This window comes from Vidua macroura, chromosome Z (assembly GCF_024509145.1).
Source record: "Vidua macroura isolate BioBank_ID:100142 chromosome Z, ASM2450914v1, whole genome shotgun sequence".
Lineage (NCBI taxonomy): Eukaryota > Metazoa > Chordata > Aves > Passeriformes > Viduidae > Vidua > Vidua macroura.
The window spans coordinates 60,264,809-60,281,684 of NC_071611.1; the positions used below are offsets into that span (position 1 = coordinate 60,264,809).

Consider the following 16,876-nt stretch of genomic DNA (forward strand, 5'->3'; position numbering starts at 1 on the left):
TGAAATAGCTACAGTTGCCTGGTTTTCTGAGAAGCTACTATGTGCAGAAGTTCTGACTGAAACCTGTAGTGGACAAAATATTTTTGATGATACAAACTTGCTGCTTTGCCTTTTATTTTTCTTACTATTTTAAAATATAGAATATTTCTGTCCATAATACAGCTTCTGCTTATAGGAAGTGTGTGCTATGCACAAGAGAAGAAAAACTCTTCTATGCATGCCCTATATAGATAACAATGATAAAAATTAAGGAAGTATTGAAGATTTGAAAGTGATCCTGTTGACCAGAGATTACATGTTCCTTAAACATCTGCTTTACCTTCTTGTAATGAACTGTTTCTTTTGTCAGCTCCAGAAATGCCCTGGCTCTTCTCATTCAACAAAATGGCAGGATCTTTCAGTGCTTCAATTGCCCAGTGGGTCTGATATAGACCTGACTTTAACTGGGATGCACATTGAGTGTTTGAATAAGAGCTTTCTTGCCTGGAATTTTTCTAACAACATACTGAAGAGAGAGGTTTCATTTTATAACATCAAATGTATATTTTCTACACAATAGAATCTACACAATCAGAAAGATATATGTTATGTTTTCACCTACTTACATTTGATATTTTTGCACTTAAGTTTTCAAACAAACTAAAGTGGAATTATAAGATGTTCAAAACAACAAAGCCATCTGTCCATTTTTACATTTTTTTGATAACAGAAATAAAAAACTGGAACAGTTACGGAGACAGTGTATTTGCAAGCTTAATGACACTGCCAATTAAAAAAAATTTAAATGGTATTAATAGCTTTGTCAATTAAGCTCAATATAAGATCATTTAGAAGTGTTACCATGAAAGATCTGCTTTGTTGTCAGTAGTATTAACACTGCTTAACATGCTTAAATTTTCTGAATAATGCAGAAAAGGACACTCAAAATTACAGTATTTTTCTTCAAAATAATACCTTTAAAATTAAAGCACTGTCTATATTTTTGCCAATGACACAACTTCTGAGATTTAAGCAGGTGTAGCATGACTGTACACCACAGGAATTCTGTGCACTGTGTAAGAGTCAGTGGTCAGCTCTGTCTCCATCCAGACAGTCCCCTTCTCTCTTAAACTGTATATAAGTATAATTTTTTCTTGAGTAATGTGTTTGTCCTGCATTCACAGGCAAACAGATTAAAAAAGGATATGTGTATTTTTATAAAGAAAAAAAATCCCCATACAAACAGTGCTTTCACCAGGGGCAGTACTAGCTCAAGCTATCATTACTGGTGAAGAACCACACTCTATGAATAATACATTTTTGAGGCCAGCTCACATCACAAAAATAGGTTGTTTCTGCTCATGAAAAGTCCACATCTAGCATTATACAGGGAAAAAATCTGCTTCAGCCAACTAGAGAGGGTGATTCTCCCATTGGAAGCATGCTACTGGCAAGGTACTGGAAAGTATTTTCATGGGAAAATGCCCCAACTGTTCTACTTCCTTAACAGCAAGAAAATGTAGTTGTATAATATTAATTATATCTTAATTTTCCTGTGTATAATCATACATACAACTGATACCTTTAATGATATCTTCAAATTATTTATGTTACTGTTGAAGTGTAAGATGGAAATATATACAGGATTTACTAACCTGTTCTATATATTGGGTTATCTGAAGATACACAGATATCTGCATACTATCACTTAAGTATCAATGTTTATTCCTGAAACATTACTGGGAGACTGAAAATACTAATCCCTATTCAGTAGTGATGAAAATAAATTAAATACAAAACTTCATGTAAATTAAAAGCTGCAGCACCTGTGAAAAAGCAGCTCTCAGCCTATTGCATTTCTGCTAATCATTTGACCAGTTCTCTTATGATTTCGTTTCTTTCTTTGTTTTCTGTGGAAAGTTATCAGCTATGTAAAATGAAAAAAAAAAAAAAAACCTGAAACACCCTCTTTATTTCATATCTTCTTACTTGTTAGATATCTACATCTGAGATATGCACCGATGTTTGAAACTGAATCTGAAACTGCTTAACATTCAGAATAAAGTTCTGTATAGAAAGTCTTCAGCTTTGGAATTTATCATCTAATTTGTCCACTTTGGATGTGTATAAATTTAATCTTTTTTACCATATCAGATTCCATATAGGATCATAAAATACCAGGCAAATGGCGTTGAGATTCTGTTGTTTAGCATTCAGATCTAAAAGCAATGTATTGTTGTACTAAGCTGCAATTAATTTTATAGGCTTTCTAAATTATAATTTTTTTGGAGGGGGGGAGGTTTTTTTGTTTGTTTTTTTTTGTTTTAAATAAAGGAACCATAATCAATATGCTTAAATTTTAAAAACATCAAGGTTGACAGGTGATATAATGAGAAAATGTTACATTCTAAAGTCTTTCATTTGGTCTTTACCATCTTTCCTGACACTTTGGAGAAGTATCAATTCTCAATATTGGGATATAAATTTTACTCTTTTAGAAATTTATTAAATTATCCCTTTCACTTCTCACTGCCCAAACAACTAAGAGGTGTGTTGCAATCTTAGTCTTAAAACGGTAATAGCTAAGTGGTAGCCATATTTCTGGAGTTAAACTGAGACTAGAAATCAAGACATAGAGATAGTAAAAGAAATCATCTGAGGATCCTATTTTCTCTGTCTGCTTTTTACATTATATGTGATAACTGATACACTGATGCTATTTGTCTCCTAGAAATACCCACATTAACAAATCCCATCCTAAAGTAATTTTAGGATTAATTAAAAAGTTGAAATTATTTCCAGAAACCTTGAAGGTCTAGCTTGTAATAGACCTCTCCAAGAACACTCTCCCCAAAAAACATACAAATTAAAAACATTATAATGAAAAACAGGGGTTACAGTCATCTTTTAATTCAATCTGTCAATAAAATCTAGGAAAAATATGTTTAGTATTCTTACATTTATTTTTTTGATACCAAAATATGCCAACAGATATAAAAGGAAATATAATGAACCCACTAAAAATTACTATATTTTTAACCCATAATACAGAGGATTTTAAGTCTAGATCAATGGAAGAAACATTTTCATTTTATATAGTAACTGTATATATATAGAGAAAGAGCACCACATGTTTATGGACTGATTATTTTTATGAGGTCTAATTGAAAAGACATTTTGACAGTTTTATTTACAATTTAAGGCATACCCAGCAGCATGCAATCATAGTTTGAAAACCATACATATCTGTATAAAAAGCACACACACACACACACACACACACACACACGTGTGCATATATATATATATATATATACATGAACATCGGTATAAATATATGCACATAACCAAAATAAACAATTTTACATAAAAACCACAAGCCTAGTTAATGTCAGTCTACCACTGTTGCATATTTCCAGATAGCTTTTTAAACATAATAATCTATCAATGATACAAAATCTGCACCTAGTTGAGGGACAACAATGTGAATTCAGAGTTGTAAGTCTATAAAGGCATTTCCCAAAATAAAATAGTGTTTAAAAATAAATCCTAAAAATATAGATAAAATTTATTTAAATATCTTTAATTTATGTTAATGTGTGTATGCAGATATTTCAAAGCCAGCCAAGACACTAGGCTCACTAAATTAATTTTCAGTTTGGGGAATTAACAGAGATTCTTTTCCTTTTAACTGTAGAATAAAAAAGAAAAAAAAAAAAAAAAAAAGAAAGCCAGAGCCATCAACCCATCCGAACAAAGTACAGTTCAAAGGGAAAAGTTAGGAAATATCAGCTTGTAAAACAAATTCTGTTTTTTAATAAACATGTAGAATACCTATACATATTTAATATTAGCATTTTTTTTTCATGGCTTATGCTGTAAACTTTGTAGCCCAGTGTGGAAACTGCTGTTGTCACCCCTGCCTTCACTGGGATGGAGGTAGAAAGCAGCAAAAAAGGAAAACAAAATTTGAGCTATTGATTAATTTTTTCTTTGGCGAAGACAGTGAAAACACCCCATCACCTAATAAACAGTGTTTTTCTGGTTAGATAACTTCCATAAAGTTTAATTACTTAAGCCAAGTCTTCCTTTTGAACACTGGGAAGAAAGGCAAGACATTCATAATAGCAAAAAAAATCTTCATTTCTTTCCATCTACTTTCTTTTTTATTATCCTGTTTGTTCAAGCTGTTAAGGCTAAAGGTAGAGCCATTCATTAATGCATGTTTGAACAGCATCATGCACAAGCCCTAAGCTATGTTAGGACCTGTTACCACAATATCACAATAAGTGAGGCTTATTGTGATTAAGGCTTAGAGTTTTTATTCTGTAGACAATAAAGTCAAAAATTTCAATTTTTGATTTGTTTCTATTCAGCCTCTTACTGCCTATAACTTCGCATGAGAAGAAACATGTTATTCCCGTATACAAAATCCTTTTGTATAATTCATATATATTCAGGATACTTAAGAATGCACGTCTTTGGATGACGCAGATTATTTATAAACTGGAAAATTTGTATTTATATTATAAAATTTCAAAGAAATATTATAATATTGTCTAAAATAGTTGGGAATACTACATTTATTCCTGAATGTCCAGAATTACTGCCACCACTTGAAACTGAGGTCTGTCAACATTCTGTGGTGATTTCTGTATACATATAATTGGCAAATTTTAACTTTACAAAGTAAGAATTAAAAAAGAAAGCTAAGATGTTAAATAAACACCCTGTTTAACCCAATGCAAAGTAGCCTGGATAAAATCCTAAGACTAAATAATATGTAAAAAACCCAAAAAGAATTAATTTCTCCTCAGTTACTTAGAAAAGAGAATCCTGTATAAGTGACTACAGCAGCATGTTCTGCCACACTTTTTTCATAAACTGAGCCCTGTCAATGACAGCAAAACAGATTGTGTGCATCTGCTGGGAATGAGCCAGATGACAGTGGAAGAAACACACATGGATACCTTGGCACAACTACTAAAGAAGAAAAATGGACAGAAAGAAGCAGAAAGTTCTAAACTTTAATTAAAATGGATTTCTAGCAAAAGTGAAGTTATCTAAGAGTCTGTTCCTTTGCTTTAGACTGTAACTCTCTAAAAGCCACAACATATTTATAGTCTACATTGCCTTGTTTACTCCCCATGGTACTCATATGGACACTGTTACCACAGTGCCTGGGTCACACGGAATTTGCCTCAAGGAAATACCATCTCATTGTACAGACAGGGAATTGATGCATGAGCAAAGTGAAATCCTCACAGTCATCTAAAAGAGGTTCTGGAAGAGTTGATTGACACTGCCCAAGTCCAAGCTGCCATCACAAACACTAGAATATCCTTCCTCTGCTTAGCTATGCTCTCAGACAAAAGTAGCCTAAAATTATACCTAAAATCAATACTAACCAAATAATCTGCTAGTACTCTAGCAGTACAGGACATGGGCATCTCACAAGTTGAATTAGCATAAATGGTGATTGAGTCAGCTTTGCTATTGCTGCTTGCATCTTCTCAAGTTTCACTTGAGTATATGGAAGATATTGAATATATGGATTGAGAATCCGAGATGGCTCTAAAAAGAAGGAAGTGAGTTACAGTTGTCAGTACAGAACTGCCACGACAAATAGTGGTAACTATCTATTCTCACATAAAAGGAGAACCCAATCATCAGTAATAGTAAAAAGCACTCACCATCTATTAACTCATCATGGCACCAGAACTGCATGCTTAATCTCAGGAAAGAATTCAGAAATTCTGATGAGTCTGTAAAATCTTTTTTAAGCTGTAAAGTAATTTACATTGTTTCCCTTTTGGTTAATTGAAGATAAATTAAATACTTGAAGGCAGACCAAATAAGCTCGCTCCTTCCTTCCTTCCTTCCTTCCTTCCTTCCTTCCTTCCTTCCTTCCTTCCTTCCTTCCAAACTTCCAAACTTCCAAACTTCCAAACTTCCAAACTTCCAAACTTCCAAACTTCCAAACTTCCTTCCAAACTTCCAAACTTCCAAACTTCCTTCCAAACTTCCTTTCCACAACTTCTGCAACTTCCTTCCTCCCTCTCCCTCCCTCCCTCCCTCCCTCCCTCCCTCCCTCCCTCCCTCCCTCCATTTTTTAAGAAAATATTGTTCCAGTAACAAGGACATACAACCTTGCTGAATTTTGTCATGATGTTTTACATACTTTTGTCCTATACATCAGGAATAAAGTTGGACTGCCAGCTGAGTAAAGATTCATATACCATATAATGGTCTGAGCAGTTTAAGTAATCTGGAGTACCTGGAAGTCTCATGAGGCCAGTAGTCTCAGCCTGTATATATTCCATCTACAGTGATTATTTGGTACTCTGAAAGTGCATCAGAATCACATTAGAAAAATGGAATTATTTGGACTTTGTGAAACCCATACAGATCATTGCATAATACAATTAACATCTAGCCGACAGAAGCTGAGGTATACTCTCCGAATCCAAAAACAGCTCTAGAAAAGCACAAAGTGTACCTTCACATTCCATCTCATTTCAGGATGTGTGAATGGCAAGCGCACACGTACACTCAAGAGGGACTTGGAAAACTGCTTAAGTCTGCTTAATGCTCTCGATCAAAAAAGTAGTACATCTGTATACATTCTTCCCAGGATGGTCCGGAAGAGAAGATAAGATCTTCTTTTGAAATGCTTTATTCAAATGATACCTTTGTTTCTAATGAGTCTGGAAAAAGAGTCAGAGGGAACTGAGAAAAAGAGGTGAATATTAACTAACAGCATGAATCCTGTATATAAAGCAGTTTTTAGCAGGTCATCAAGTCTGTGAAGTTATGCTAGAATACATGAGCAAAGGACATAGTGTCATATATCTACTTACATCTTAAATATTCTTAAATAAATACATTATTATATTTTGATGTAAGTTCTCTTCATGAGAAGAGATCAGAACTTCCAAATTATAATAAAAGAAAAGGCAAAAGCAGCATGTTTTTATGAGTAGCTTCAAGCTCTTGGATAAATACTAGTCAAGACAGAATATCAGCACAACTTTTTAACTGGAGTTAACTTTGCTTCATTAATTCAAGCATAATAAAGTGGTCACTAAATCATCATTCAACTCACACCCACATATTCAACAGGCACATTAAATATATAAGAAATTGGCTGAAGAGTCATGCATGCTAGGCCACAAGGTCTTTCCTAAAAGACCACCCAAGCTCTGGGTGTGAAGATGAGAGAGAACATGCAAAAAAAGGTTTTTTTGGAACTACTTTTTCTCTTATAGGTTTATGAAACACTCTTAGGTAGACTGAGAGATTTATCACACCATGGAGCTGTAATTCCTGTCTCAGCCAACCCATAATCAATTCGTTACTCACTTAACAGCATGCTCACTGTCCTCATATTCAAACATCTCTTCATGTTTCTAACTCCTATCCTAGATTTCAGAGCTTCATTAGGCATGGTATGTATCTCTTCAAAAGCAAACTCGAATGAATGAGGTCACTAAAAATTATGAAAGACTATCAAAGAGGTATTTATTATCTAGTTTTATGTATTTAGATGAATGGACTTGCAATTATAAAGGTAACGTATTATCTATCTTCTATCTAAGAACTATTTTCTTATATATTGTGTTTTATAAACTAAAATCAAACTTTTCAGACAATGCAATAGCAAAGATCACATGGAATTGGTTGTTTAAACTAGCTTAAGTTAAAACAGAAAGCTATATTACAGACTGGAAACAAAGGCTTGCATTTTTTGGTAGAAAAGATAAAAGAGATCAAGAGGTAAGGAACTACTTTCCTTACTCAATAGGTAAGGAAAATCCTTGTGATTTTAAAGAGGCCTTTTTGATATATCCACATTATATTTTGAATTTATATCTATCAAACATAGGAGTTGTATTTTTAAAACACTATTTACTTCATAGAGAAATCTTCTGATCCATTAGTGGAATAACTTCCTCTTTCTGATCTTATCTGAAAAACTGTAAAGCAAAAGGGGCGAATAAATACTTTTTTCCTGACTAGTCTCAAAATTACTTTTTATCAGAAATCTGTAGAAGCGTCCTGTTGGAGTAGTCAAAGAAGTGATGGTTTACAAGGTTAAAGTGGTGGTTAAAGGTTACAAGTGATGGATTACAAAGTTTTCTTGTAATCATATACATAAAAATGTGGTAGAACAGAGTGCTACTGTTTTACAGTGGCGATTTTTAGAGACTTGTAATGGAAAGCAGCTCAAGAAAATCATCATTTGTCCAGATACGTGACAAGTACTGCTCCTAAAAACAGAGCAGAATGTCTTTCTTTTTTGTTATGCCTCTTTGTTGCATGGCATATTGCTTCTTACTGTTCAATATTGATTTAAAAAAAGTTAAATAAAAACCACACCCTGCCTCCATTGAGAAATCCTTGCACCCTCAGTTATGTGTACTACTACATGATTAGAAACACAGGGAAATAATCCTAATAGCATAAAAAATATGATGCAAAAATAGTAATTTTTCTATTGTTTGCTTTTTATCTGTCATAATGATTTGCATTATGCCTATCACTGCATCACCTGTCATGCAATTTTTAAAAATAAGAAATTTCAGAAAATATAGCAGCTAGTAAGTATGCTTTCTAGATGACTGTTTTGCATGTCACCACTCAGTGTAATACTAAGCCTGTGACACTATCTACTGGAAGCATAACTGAACTAAATGCAAGGTTCTCAGTGAGGAACTGGAACACAACTGGAATACAACTGGAACATGTGTTGAAAATAGGTTTTCATTTTGCTTTGTCAATAACAATTTTTGGAAAACCCACAAAAATATTAGTCCAACTTGTATGCCAATATTACAGGAAATGTAGAAGATCATTCTTCTCTTTCTATCCGATGCACATTCTTTTTTATGGCAGCATCCACAATAAAATGGAAACACAGGATTCTGTTATTTTCTCTGTGAAGATACACAGATTTCTACCTACCAAGGATTTATAATTTCTAAAATTTGTCTATGTGTGTTTCAGATAAAGTTATAAATTTTGTACGCTACTGCATGATACATTTTCTGGCTCAGTATTTTGAAAAAAAAAGTGTCACAAAGAAAATTAGTAAGTATGCAAATTCACACATTTCATAGATTGCACTGGGGTCATAACATGGATTCTTTTCTCATTCTTCTGCTATATGTCCATCTTGTACACATAAACAAGATGAAGGGAAAACTGATGATTTCTCCAAGATGCTGTCAGCAAAATCAAATCAAATTTGTCTCATCAAATACTGTTCCAAAGATCTTTTCTTACAGCTATACAACATATTTCAATCAAGAATCAGTAAGACTACTGCCCTATGTCTGCAACAATTAAAGATTATTCACAGCAAGATTAATTATATACACTGCAACAGGTATTTTAAAGGAAAATATTCTGCAAGATTAAGGTTTTAAGTTTGACTAACATGTATTGTCCACTCTCCTTTTACCAAATAGACCATATCCACATTCTTCTAACCTCCCTAAAAGCCCTCCTCCTCTATTGCTGTTCTCCCACTTATCATACTCAGTATAAGTAGAAACACATTCAGGACACATAAAGCAGTCCTGAGGCTAAGTCTAGAGAACATACTGTCTCCTGCTGGTTTCACAGAATATCCCCAGACTATTAACATTTTTATAGTAGTTGTCTAGGCATTCCCATGGGATATGGCCATCAAAGCGAGTTCTTGGCAGTAAAATTCTGAGGCTAAAATGCCATGCTGAAGGGGACACATGGGCCAGCATTATAGCATGGTCAGAGAACGTCAGTGTCCTGTTGTTTGCCTACAATGCCCTCCCCTCCTAGCCTCTATTTTAGGGACAGCTTTTCCACCCAACTCCAATGAAATTATTTGAAACAGTGTTCGTTGAGAAGTCCGTATTGAATTTTTAAATGAAAAGTGCTGCATCAAACTTCTTACAGAGTGAATATGATCTGAAACATTATAATTTCTCTGATAATCCAACAATATCTAAACAAAAAATGCACTTTTATTTCAAATATAATGTCATATTGAATTTTTTTTCACTAGGGGGAAGAATTTTATTCAAAATCACACAACTGGCATATGCTTCTCTGTTACTTGGTTTTTTATATTAGTAAAATTAATGTTCCATGTGGATAGTGTTCTACAATTTGTGGACTTGTTCTGATGTGGTTTATAAACAATTTCACAAGCCTCCCTCCTTGCCCTTTGTACATACTTTGCTAACAGCTATTGATTGACTACTTAAAAGTAAATAGTGAAATTTAACTGAGCATGGTTTCCACAGGTGGCATGCATCCTATATCTATAAAAGCAAACATAAATAATATTGTTTCTAATTCAGTTCACTTACACTTTGAGATTACAGCATGAAAAATAAGAGATGGTAATATTTAAGGTGAATTCCTGCACTGGTATTTGGTTAATAATTTTTATGATAAACTTAATTTAATCAGTTATACAGTTGAAGAAATAAGAGTAAAATAAGACTTGTTAGATTTGAATGTAAGTTTCATATCAGCTTTATAACCTGGGAAAAGAAGGCAGAGGAGCTGTATGCCATCTGTTCAATTCTGTCCTTAATCTGTGGGCTGCCTTATGGTTACCTTAAATGAAGGAAGCAGATACTAACTGACTTCCAGGACCAGCTGTACTGGCCAAGATCTCTGGAGCTCTCTTCACTCAAGCTCTTGCAGGTTTCCAATATTGGGGAAGGTGCCAGAAGGCAGAAATAAGTACATCTACCCTGCTGGAGAAAGTGACTGCTGAAACACCTGTTCAGGTGATTACAAATGGGGCATAGTATATCAGACCTCACTGGTGGGATTACTGAATCCATATTGTGCCAGTGTATTCCATATAGGACTAAAATAATTCTCAGACAACTTGTCCAGAAATCTCTAAATCAGATTACACAAGTGTAGGCTGTAATTTAGATCTCTGCAATCTAAATGTATTTAGTTGTTTAAAAAAAAAAAAAAAAAAATCTGGGTGAGATTCTGTTTGGCAGTATTTCAGAGTATCAGTCCTATACTAGAAATGGCACAAAGATTCTTTTTTGCTACACTTCCCTCCATTTTTCTTCCACATTTTCTTTCTCTTCACAATGCAATTTGCAATGTCATATATCAGAAAATTCTATCAATAGCATGTTAGCTTTCCTCACAGAATAGCAGGTGTCATTTGCATACTTTGAAACACTTTCAAGATGCAAGAAGTTTAAAGGATAGGCTTCTATGTGATATTTCTTGGGCTAATTAAATGACTGGTCTTGTAAAGATCTCTTTGCACCTTAAAACTTCTGGGAGAAAAATGTTATGTTAACAGAGATGACAGCAAAACACAATCCTAAAATATGCACTTTTTAAATGTTCTAAAATCAGATACTAATTCACATGACCGAGATTTGCATATATAGATTTAACTCTCTGCATTCAGTCAGAATTTCTGTAAGCAGGCCCCTTAATTTATCGTAAGTGTATTGAGAAGACACAAATTTTTGTTGCTCATATTAACTCCTAAACTTTGATTTTTAATTGCAAACTGACTTTATATAACTTTAAAACTTCTTGAACAGAATAAGTGCCAAGGAATTTCACTGCTTTTCTTGAAAGTCTTAGAATAACAGGCTTTATTTCCAATTCAGTTTTCACTAAATTGATCTCATACTTTACATAAAACTGTGGCATTAATTGTGTAAGAGTATTCTTAGTCTTGTCTGCTTCTTTATTGTTATAAGAGCATACCTGACAGATTCAATATACAGCTGAGGCCCATAGGTTTTGTTTTGTCACATTGATGCTAGATAACTTTTTGAAAATTAAACTTTTCCATAAAATAAAAGGTAAAAATTTCTACCGTTGTATGATAGAGCTGAATATGGATTTTTAAGGCATTCAGGAGCTATACAACCAGACTGCACTTGTAAGAAAAGGACACTGTCTTTACCACTTCAAACTCCATCTCAATATTTTATGCAAATGAACTATTTTTCAGAAGTACTGATCATCCATACACACAACCAAAAGAGTAAGGTGCACATTTTGTGAATTTGAAAACTATCTTCATACAGTTTACTTGATCATATAACAGTAAAATAATTAGGAACGGCTACAAAATATGATAACTATTCTTTGCAGACTGTAGTGAGCGAGCATGTTGCAGACCACTGTTTTTAATTTTATTCGGCTGTGAGGTCCCTTAGCACATTTCAAACATTTCTATAACTGCATTTATTGCCTATTTTGAGGGCATGCTTTTCAAAGCATCATGCTAGCAAATGTTTAAAATTCCTGTTTGAGCCTAATAATACATTGTTGAGAAATTCATTTAATGTACATAGGAAACAAAAGGAGAAAAGGAAAATGTACTCTATATAACTTAAACTTTTCAAAACACAGCTAGGCAAAGCTATAGTGAAAGAAAATAGAAATGCAACTTCAGTATCCATTAAAATGAAACATCTGAATTTATGTGAGTTTCCTGTCTGATTAAAATAACACATACAAAATTAAAAGCATAAATATTAATTTTATGTACTACGTAAGATGAAGAAAATGAAAGAACAATGTTTACATTTATGGTTGACTCATTAGTGTTTTAGTATGTGAAACACTAGGAGGCATCGGTTGGGTAAAAAAAGGAGTTCTTTTGAAATATTGTATGAAATTATCACAGAAGTTATCAGCTTTCTACTTTCATAGTTCTAAATGTTAAGGCTGTACGTTATAACTAAATTATGCAGATAGGAAAAAACTCTATTCTCAATGATAAATGACATATTTAATAATATAGGGACAGCACTTAATTTCTTGGCTCTTTTCAAATCAGACTACAGACATGCAACACAAATAATAGTTTTACAACACATTATATTTTAAAAAATAACAGAATAAAATAAGATTCTTTAGTTGTTGTTCAATATTATAATTTTTCATAAATCTGTGAAGCCCTGGCACATTTTAGGCACTCTCTTCTGCTTATAAGCTCTTTATATGTTTAAGTGCAGTGAATTTAGTATGCTCCTAGGCACTCTTTAGAGCCTAGGCACTTTTAGTAACTTTAAATTGTGATTACAGGAAAATATCTAGACAACTATCTTTTTTAAAAAAAAATCTGAGAACAATAATCTACAACATTTTAATTGCATTTCCATAAAGTGGTGTATTAAGAAGTTTTTATAAAATTTGTGTAACAATTCTACAAGCAGCTGTACTTTCACTATGAAGTCATACTAATCCAGTAATGTCAAAACTGAGCTTTCCTTGATTTGAATTGCATTTAACAATGACTAAGCAACATAGTTCTAGTTGTCTCATACAATAATCACTTAAAATTGAAGTGTGTCTTGCTATGCCACAGCAATCAGCTTTTATTGCTGTCCAATCAAAATGACATGTGAACTGCTTAATCCTTCTTTTGTAAGGCACATAAGACTTTGTTGTCACTGTTGGTTTTGTGAATCACCCCTGTAAGCTGGTCTGATTTCCTAAAGATGACAGATCTCACTGAATAGACAACGTCTACTGCACTGCTGTCAATGACACAGTGGCATTAAAGTGGAGGGCTGAAGACACTAGCTTTTAATCACCTGTATCGTTAATCACATGTATCACTGATCATCAGTTCTAAGAAAATGACATTAAAGCTGGTCAGAGGACTCAAATAATTACTTCTAAAACTAGTTTAAAAATTCAGTTTTTCAATTTTTCTCTTGCACCATCAGTGTTTGCTTACCAAAGTTCTTCTGAATCCATTTTGCTTCTGAAGCAGGACCCAAAATTGTATTTTCATCTTTTTCAAATATCAGAATTCTAACTCTGTTTGTTAAGCTTGATGTTTTTTAGCTTTCAGAATTAAATATATAATTTTAAAAATATTTTGCATCTAAGTCATTACAGAGCCTAAATGATGATATAGCAAAATCTCTCTGCTGATATTAAATAGCAAAACTAAAAACTTAAAATGCATAAAAAATATAAGTGTTTTGGTTATTATTCAGGATGCTGAAGCAAGGACTATGAATTCTTGGAAATTACATAACAGCTTATGTAGATTCATCTCCATCATCAGTGTTTTCAAAAAAATAGCAAGAATAATTTAAGAAAGTATCTCTGATTTTGAATATATGTGTTGCAGGTAGATGAAATGTTTAAAAAAGGAAAAAAAATCTGGATCCCATATTGGAAGAAAATTCACAGTAAAAAGTTATTTGAATTAATTTTCTTATTATGGTCCAAAACTAGAAACTCAGGAGCATAACTGCAAAAGACTTAATCTCCCACACTATTTATCATTTAGTACCAATTTTAATAATGCTCCTAAACTTACATTTCCTTTTTTTTTAGTCAAATAATCTTAAGAGGATGCAGAGAATATCTGACGCCTGTATTCTTTTATAGGACATTGAAAGTGACATTCTTTACATCTCTGTCCTATGAAAGCTATAGGACAGGCAAGAGCTTTAGTCTCTTTGGGTCCTGATTCTGTAAATTGTTATCCCTGTGACTTGCTCATTTTCTCACAAGTAGTCTCAGCATTGCCAGTGGGAATAGTTGTGTAAGAACTCCTTGCATGAAAGAGCCTTTCCACGTTCAGGTCCCTGAGCTACCTTCTCATACTGTGTAGAGCATGTAGTATAAATATATATGAATAGCAAGTTTTTCAAATAAAAGTACATGTACAACGAGGGACATAGACACCTGGAACAAAGGACCATTGTCTTAAATTGTTCTTCAAGAATTTTTTCTGTTACTTCCAAAAGGACAGATGTGTGGGCAGAGATTTCAGCATAGGCTCATTATTAATTATGTACTCGTTAATACAGAAAGAATAATATAATGGATATTTTAAGAAAACTAATAAAGTAAGAAAGTTTTGTGGGGTTGGAGTTAAAGTAAGGTACTTGAAATCCTGTCATAAATACAGTTCACAAAATAACAAATCCCCAGAGAAACCATATGACTTATCATCTGAACTGAAAATTAGTATGTGTGCAATACAGAGGTGCTGGAGTAGTGGTTCACAGGTGGTACTATTTCCATGCTCTGCCAAGCATCTAGGGATTAGTTATTATACTCCATATAAACATCTTTACTGTTCAAACACAATAGCCAGGAAAGTGTCCATGAAAGAAATATAGTCTTCTAAATGAGAAGTTGCTTCTAAAATAGTTTGTTTATCATTCATCTTAAAGTTATTTTAAAGTAATGATATGAAACTAGGACATATGCCATTAAGATGATTATCAGATATGTGCAAGGAAAAATTTTTATCAAATCTATTATTTTCTGATCATCAGCAAAGTACTGGTAAAGTGCCTTTCTCTGTTTAATTCTCTTAAACCTTTAGTCTTAAAATGTCTAATACAGTATTTATTTAAGTATGTAGTTATTTGGTAATAATAATCATTACACACAATAAAGAAAATAGAACTTTTCTATAAAAGATAATACTTAGATACTCACAGTGATTCATTAAGTTTTGTTTTGCACCATGCTGCATTGTTTTTTGTTATTATTATTATTTGTAGTAGTAGTAGTAGTAGTATGGAAATGGGATTATTAGCTTTTGTTTTGTTTTTCAGGATGACAGAAAGTCACACTAAGTTTTATGGGAAATAATAAGTATTCTAATTACATAATGCAACAATAATCTTACAAGTCTCTCATTTACATTAAACTTTATCTTAGCCTGTAAGTGATTGTACTGCAATTATGTCAACTAGTTCTGTAATTCTGATTAGCTCCTTTGTGTTAAAAAATTTAAAGATTACTCAAAGTACTGTGTAAAGACCAAAGCATACTGTTCCAAAATCAGTTTGCAGACCATTACTTAAGTTCCCATATAAATGCAAGGGGTCTTTCCATCTCAAATGTAAGTAATTCAGATGAAAGATGTACAAAGTTGAACACTTGCAAGCATGCACTTCTGAAACTCAAGACTGAAGAGCCGCTGAAGTTTAAGAGCATTTCACTGAAACTAGATTGTTTCCCTAGCCTGATAAATCAGAGTGCAAGGACTACAAGGTCATAGCTTTTAAATCAACTAAGAGCCATCTAAATCAAATAAACTTCTAATACTTCATAATATCAAGAACATAAATTATGTAAACTAACTTCATCAAAGTTTAAACACTTACGACACTAATAGAGACAAGTTTGCCATAATTTACTAGAGATTTAACTCTTATTTGGTTAGCAAGTTACTTTTAAGCAACTGCACAGTCACACACTAAAAGTCTGCAAGCAACCTCAATTCCAGTTCACATACAATGACTGATACATTCTTTAAACGCGATAGGAAATGTACCTAGGGTTTTTGTACCATGCCCACTATATTTTATTCTGACGCTGAATTTCACATGTACTTACATTGTAAACAGTTAGCTGTTTGGCTGATCAGATTAGTCCTTCAGATATTTTCCTTTCATGGGAAAAAGAAAAAAATCCCTTTACTTCTTCCAGTCTTAAATATTCACCACCTGGTTCAACATGCAGCCGCCTTGAATCACACACACAACCTTCAAAGTCAATCCAATAAGCAGCCAGAAGATGCCTGGGGTATTGCGTGTGTGTGTGTGTGTGTGTGTGTGTGTGTGTATGTGTGTGTGGTGCGCGTGTGTGCGCGTGTGTGCTGCGCGGAGGAGGAGGAAGTGGCTGAGCTGCTGGTCGGATCAAAAGTAACTGGACTCGTCCTGAGATCGTCCAGGAAGGAAGTGGCAGCAGGCGAATGGGAAAAGGCGAATAGCTCACAGCCTTTGTAACATCGCGTAGGGAAAGGGGGAGGCGAGAAAGGGATTCAAACTACACTCTGATGAGATGTCCTTTTCTGCTTCTCTCTCTTCCTCCTTTTTCTTCTCTTTCTCTGTGTCTCTATTTCTCTACCTCTCCCACA

At 33.5% G+C, this 16,876-nt stretch overlaps 1 protein-coding gene across 3 annotated transcripts in view; it reads right to left on the minus strand.

The window, feature by feature from the left end:
* The window catches only part of MEF2C (myocyte enhancer factor 2C), a 109,544-nt gene extending 93,047 nt beyond the window's left edge, over window positions 1–16,497 (minus strand). For all 3 annotated transcript variants that reach the window (XM_054003897.1, XM_054003896.1, XM_054003895.1), the window contains exon 1: window positions 16,354–16,497. The gene's annotated coding sequence lies outside the window, so the exon portion shown is untranslated. The remainder of the gene's footprint in view (window positions 1–16,353) is intronic.
* Between the last annotated feature and the right edge of the window lie 379 nt (window positions 16,498–16,876).